The sequence below is a fragment of the Pongo abelii genome, chromosome 7, assembly GCF_028885655.2.
Source record: "Pongo abelii isolate AG06213 chromosome 7, NHGRI_mPonAbe1-v2.0_pri, whole genome shotgun sequence".
Lineage (NCBI taxonomy): Eukaryota > Metazoa > Chordata > Mammalia > Primates > Hominidae > Pongo > Pongo abelii.
In genome coordinates, this window is record NC_071992.2 from 25241288 (window position 1) to 25247287 (window position 6000).

A 6000-nucleotide genomic window follows, 5' to 3' on the forward strand; every position below is an offset into this window, starting at 1 on the left:
GAAAGGAAGAACATACAATAGGAATGTAACAAGTTACACAAATCAACAGAACTCAGATCAACTATAAAAAAAGACATTTTGAGGAAAATTGGAAGTGCTTAAATATAGACTGCTATTTGGCATTAGATGATACCAAATATATATATTTTTAGTTTTCTTAGGTCTAAATGTGGCATCATAGTTATTTAAAATCTTTAGAAATCGCACTGAAATATGTAGCAATGAAATGACATGATGTATAGGATTTGCTTTAAACTACTTCAATGACAGAAAGAGAAAGGGACAGATGACGTACATGTGGCAAAATAACTTGAAATTCAGTGAGAAGCTTATGAGGCATCATTATACCCTTCTCTCTACTTTTTTGCATACTTGAAATTTTTTGAGAATAAAAAATAAACAATGTAGTGTTTTCTGGGACTCAACACCTTCGCTGATGGTCATGTCTAGAGCACAGAATATCTGTTTCCTTCACAAAGCCCTTCCACACTGGCCATCTAGAGGTCAAAGGACAAGGACTTGGGAAGAGGCCAGGAGAGGCCAGGCAAGGAGCCCAGCTGGAAAGAAAATAAAAGGAAGCATCTTTGCAGAATCTCCTATCTGTGATACTTAAAATGTCAGCCAATGTGTGATGTTAAGTATGTTTTGTTTTCAGACCTGAGTTTCATACTCAACTTTGCCACTCAATGCCTAAGTGACCTTAGACTAAGTCACTTTCTAACACAAAGTTACAGGGAAGCAAATGCACATGCATGCACACACACATACATACACACACACATACATACACACGTGCACACATATGCACACACATACACACAAGTGCACAAACGCACATACACATGCAAACATGCACACAAACACAAATACACATATACACACATACAGGTGTGCACACATGCACACAGGAATACATACGCACACACACGTACACACACGCACATACTGCGTGCACACACACACCTGTGTGCGCATATAAACACACACCGGTGCACACACATGCACAAACACACTAGTGTGGACACACACGCATGCACACATACATGTGCACACACATACACGTGCACACATGCATACACAAACGTGCGCGCGCGCACAGATTAGTGAGAATCAATTTCTTTGGGGAGAGCCTTAGTAGCCACCGGGGCCCATGGGGAGCACGCATTTTGTCATGGGTCTGGTGGCCATTCCAGGGCAGATACTAGGGACCAGGAAGAGGAACGGGAGAAAGGTGAGGAGAAAGATTAAAAATTTAGTCAAGTTAGGATCCAGTGAGTCAGTCACTTATCTGGGAACTGACCAGGGAAATGAACTCTTCCTCTTCTACCCTAAACCTCGCCCCTGACCATTAAGTACATGATACACCATCAATAACTAATTCATTCCACCAAAGATGACAAATGTTGTTTTGGGGTTCCAGGACGGACAGGCTAGCAGTGGTGTAGGGGAGGGACCTGGAGTAAGAGGTACGGGTTTCAGTCCCCAGTGACTAACCCAGTGACTGTGAGCCTCAGCGTTTTTCTTCCTCTGGGAGAAAAAAAAAAAAAGTATTGTTTTTGAGATCTCTGCAGTTTCAAGATCTTAGGGACGAAACTAATTTGGAGCATGTTTCTGTCATGCACATCTCTCCCCTCATCAGGACTTGGGGTTTCCTAACCATATTGAGTAGTTCAGCCCCCTCCCTCGCCATGTTCTGCGGTGTTCTCTTCCTCACACCCTCGCCCCGCCCCGCCCCGCACTCCGGCTGTTTTTTGATGGTCTTAGCTCGGGCACGGAGAGGAGGGAACCTCGCTTGTTCTCCCAATCATCTCTATTCCAGCGCTGATTCCTGGGACACCTCGAGCAGGCAGCCACACCCAGAGGGCTTCCAGATTTGGGCTGGTGAGAAGGGGCGCAGTGGGCAAAGCGCCTGCGTAAAAGTTGTAGGCACTTCAGACCGCGGGACCAACGGCTCAAGATTGGGATCAGCTGTAGCCGTGGGTTCGCTCGTGCCCGTTCTTTCCAACTCCAGGGCTTCTAGGTGATGACGGCGGGAGAGGGTCCCTGGTCCCCGGAGAGGCAGGGCGACTTGGGAGTGCATACCTGGCGTGCCGAGCGCGCCTCTGCTCCCGCAGGACTCACGGCGCTCCCGCGCTCCCAACAGCCTTTCGAGCAGGCTGGGGGTTGAACCGGGTTCAAGCAGTGGGCGCTACAGCTCCCGGGCGCAGCCCCCGGGGTCCCCGCCCCCACTCCGTCCCAGCCCAGCACGCTCTACATCCCCAAAACCACAGCCCCGAGGGCACTCACTGTCTCCCGACCCGTCCCCCGCGTGCCTCACTCCTCAAAGCCAGGACTCCGGAGACGCTGTCCCTGGAGCCACGCTGCACTCTCCAACACGCCCAGCGCGCACAGAGACTCGACGGGCTCTGTCCCGCCTGATTACGGGCGCTCGGGACGATCAAGGGACACAGCGCCTCGCTCCCCGGGCGCGCCAGCAGCCGCGCCGCGCCCGGCCCCTACGAGATGGGGTTGGGCGGGGCCGCCCGGGGCGGCAGGAGGACCCGTTAGCCTGCACGTCCTCGCATCGCTCCCCGCAAGAAGTCTTTGGGCACCCCCAGGCACTGTCGAGAGGCAGCCCCGCGCAGGACGAAGCCTGGAGACCCCACAGGGACGCTCCCGCTTTTTCGCGAACCGCTTCGGGGAGGGGGTGGCGCGGGAAGGGCTCTCACTTGGTTTCAGGGATCCGCAGTGGCCGGGCTGGGACCGCGCTCTCCACGGTGGTCTCCCTCCGCTTCCGCCGCCGCTGAGCCCCTTTCTCGAGCAGAGGGGGCGGCTGTGGTCTCCGATGGCTGGAGAAAGCAAGCACCAAGTGTAGGTAGTCGCGCGCTGGAGTTGCGCGTTTACTCTTTTCCCCCTTACTTTTAACTACAGGAGGATGGCAAACCCCTCCCCGGACCCACCCCCTTCCCCGAAGGCGGCCGCCGCGGCAGGCCCGGCCTCCGGCCTCTTTTGTTGTAATTCGAGAGCGGCCACTCCCAGGGCCAGAGGGAGCTCCGCGGGGGAGGCCAAGGCCTGCGGGGCAGCCCTTCCCAGGCTCCTCGCGCCCGGGTTTCCGGAGCCTGAGATGCCGGGAAGGGGGCCTTTCCTCGGGAGATTCCTCTATCCCTTCCTCCCCGCAGCGGTCCCAGAATTTAACCCTTCGATGTCCTTATCCACCAGCCTTAGGGCCCGTGCCTTGTCCACCTCCTATCCCGAAAACCCTGGCCCTCCCTGGCACATAGTACACGCTCAATTAAAGCTGCCGAATGAAAGTGTTCAGAAACTTGCACCCATCTCGCCTGGGTTTCACCTCCCTTTTCCTGTAGGGGGAAAACGGATCCTGAACCAGTAAACAAACAGCCCCCTTTCGGCCAGCAGATCACATCTATGGCCTTGGCCAAGCCTCTTCTCTGAGGACTAGTTTTCTTCTTTGTAAATTCAACGCTTTGGATTCCGTGACCTCTGGGGTCCTTCCTGGAATGGCAGGGCTGGGATTAACAAGCCCTGTGCTTGGGGATTGAACAGGACACAGCTAACGCGTGGCCATTGTGCAGAAGGACCTCCTGTGCCTGGCTCTGAGGCTCCGGATGGGGGATGGGCATGCTGGGAGAGCCCTCTGCACAGAGAGGGCTCCTTAAGCAAGAGCAGGGCTTTGCCAGTCCCAAGGAGGCAGCTAGCTGCAAAACAAGGGACCCCTGTGCAGAAGTAGACTGTCACCTGAAAGGCGGCTTCTTCCTCAGTCCTCTCTTACTCCACCCCCTGACGAGACAAACCCCTCCCAAATCTCACCTCCAGCCCAGGCTTCCCTCCTAAGCCATGGATATTTAAAGACTTTCACCGGACATTCCCATGGCCATAGCTAACCTGGCAAGCCCCAAACTTGGCACTGCAACTCACAGTCCACCTTGACCCCTGTGAGCTCTCCCAGGCAGATATGGGGTCTTCTCCATTGCCTCCTCCTTACCCTCCCCACTGATCAGTCCCTGGCTCTGGTGGGCAGTAGAGGGAAAGGGTCAGAGGAAGGGGGTGTAGTTATCAAAGGTAGGGGGAGGGATCTTTGTGGTGGTGGAACTATTCAGTGTCTTGAGATACAGAAAACCACACAGGTGATAAAATTGTATAGAACTTAATACACCCAATAAAATTTCAATTAAAAATTTAAAAAAATCCTCCGTGGCTCCAGGGTCCTCAAAATGTAATCTGAATCCTGGCCGGGAGCGGTGGCTCACGCCTGTAATCCCAGAACTTTGGGAGGCCGAGGCGGGCAGATCACAAGGTCAGGAGATCGAGACCATCCTGGCTAACACGGTGAAACCCCGTCTCTACTAAAAATACAAAAAATTAACCGGGCGTGGTGGCAGGCACCTGTAGTCCCAGCTACTCGGAAGGCTGAGGCAGGAGAATGGGGTGAACCCAGGAGGCAGAGCTTGCAGTGAGCCGAGATTGCGCCACTGTACTCCAGCCCGGGGGACAGAGGGAGACTCCGTCTCAAAAAAAAAAATGTAATCTGAATCCCTTGATTAAGCTGACAGGGCCTCTGGGGCATTTCCAGTCTGCTCAACTCCCAACCACGTCTCACCTCTCCACCTGGGCCTTACTTTCTGTGCTCCTATAAGCCTTCTATTTCACACCCCCAGGACCTTTGAACGTGACATTCCCTTGCCTTCTGTGCACAGTAATGCCTGGTTATTGAGCTTTCACTCAGCTATCACATCCTACACAGTGCCTGGACATACCAGATGCTCAATAAATGCTGGTGAAACTGAGCTCTCCCCTTTCCCCATCTCCCATCCTTCCACTTCTAGTCCTACTCCCTCCTGCTAAAGCATTCACCAATAAGGTAGAAAATGAAAGGAGACCAACTTTGTAAATAATCTTTCGTCTGTTATAAAGAAAAGCAAACTTCTTGTGAAATATTCAGAAGATATGTAAAAATATAAGGAAGAAATTGTCACTCTGGTGTCTTATCACCCATAAACACCTACTGTTTGGAGTCTTTCCTTCAGAATATTTGTTCAACCAAATTGTAGTTACGGCTTTTGTATCCTGATTTTTTTTTTTTTTTTTTTTTTTTTGAGACAGACTGTAGCTCTGACTCCCAAGCTGGAGTTCAGTGGTGCAATCTTGGCTCACTGCAACCTCCCCCTCCCAGGTTCAGCTTCCCGAGTCTGTCTCAGCCTCCCGAGTAGCTGGGATTACAGGCATGTGCCACCACGTGTGGCTAGTTTTTGTATTTTTGGTAGAGACAGGGTTTCACCATGCTGGCCAGGCTGGCCTCGAACTCCTGGTTTCAAGTGATCCAGCCACCTCTGCCTCCCAAAGTGCTGGGATTACAGACGTGAGCCACTTCACCCGGCCTCTGATTTTTTTTTACTATATCATTGTGTTAATTTTTCAATGTAATTTTTAATGGTTTTAGACAGTTCTGGTCTGAAATTACTGTGCAATGGAGTCATTCTCCATTATTGGATATTCAGTTGTTCACAGCTTTTTGCTAGTGTAAATTACGCCATGACAATTACCCCTGTGAAAGTAATATTTATTGATTGGGTACAGTGTGGTTCCTGCTAATTGTTACAGATGAAAAAGCCCTGGCTCAGAGAAGTGATTTTCCCAGCGTCACAGAGGCAGTGAATGGCCGAGCTGGGAGAACCAAAAGGAGCTTGGCTCGTCCAGCAAGTATTAGTGGCCCACACTGGAGGCCTCAGTAAGTCCATCTCTGCCTTACCATGTCCTCACTTCCAAGAGAAAATGAGTAGAGTATTTGAAGTTTGCACTGACTGTTTTATTGATGCCCTTTTGTTGAACTGAAATCAAGACCTGGGAGACTACTTCAGGACAGCAGTAGACCCTTGTCCCAGATGAAACAAAATGATGGCGGGATGCCTTATGTCTGTAAGTCTGGATACATCTCCCACCCTGCCACCCCCACCACTCAGGTCCTGCACTGCTGCAGAGGCAGAGTCGCACAGTAGGTTCAGG

General features: G+C 51.6%; 1 protein-coding gene across 2 annotated transcripts in view; it reads right to left on the bottom strand.

Annotated features, from left to right (window-relative positions):
- LOXL2 (lysyl oxidase like 2) overlaps positions 1 to 4650 on the bottom strand; it is a 104705-nt gene extending 100055 nt beyond the window's left edge. The window contains exon 1 of one of the 2 annotated variants that reach the window (XM_024251416.3): positions 2709 to 4650. The gene's annotated coding sequence lies outside the window, so the exon portion shown is untranslated. Of the gene's footprint in view, positions 1 to 2286 lie in introns of both variants that reach the window. The other variant, XM_063726590.1, reaches the window with a different exon arrangement.
- Between the last annotated feature and the right edge of the window lie 1350 nt (positions 4651 to 6000).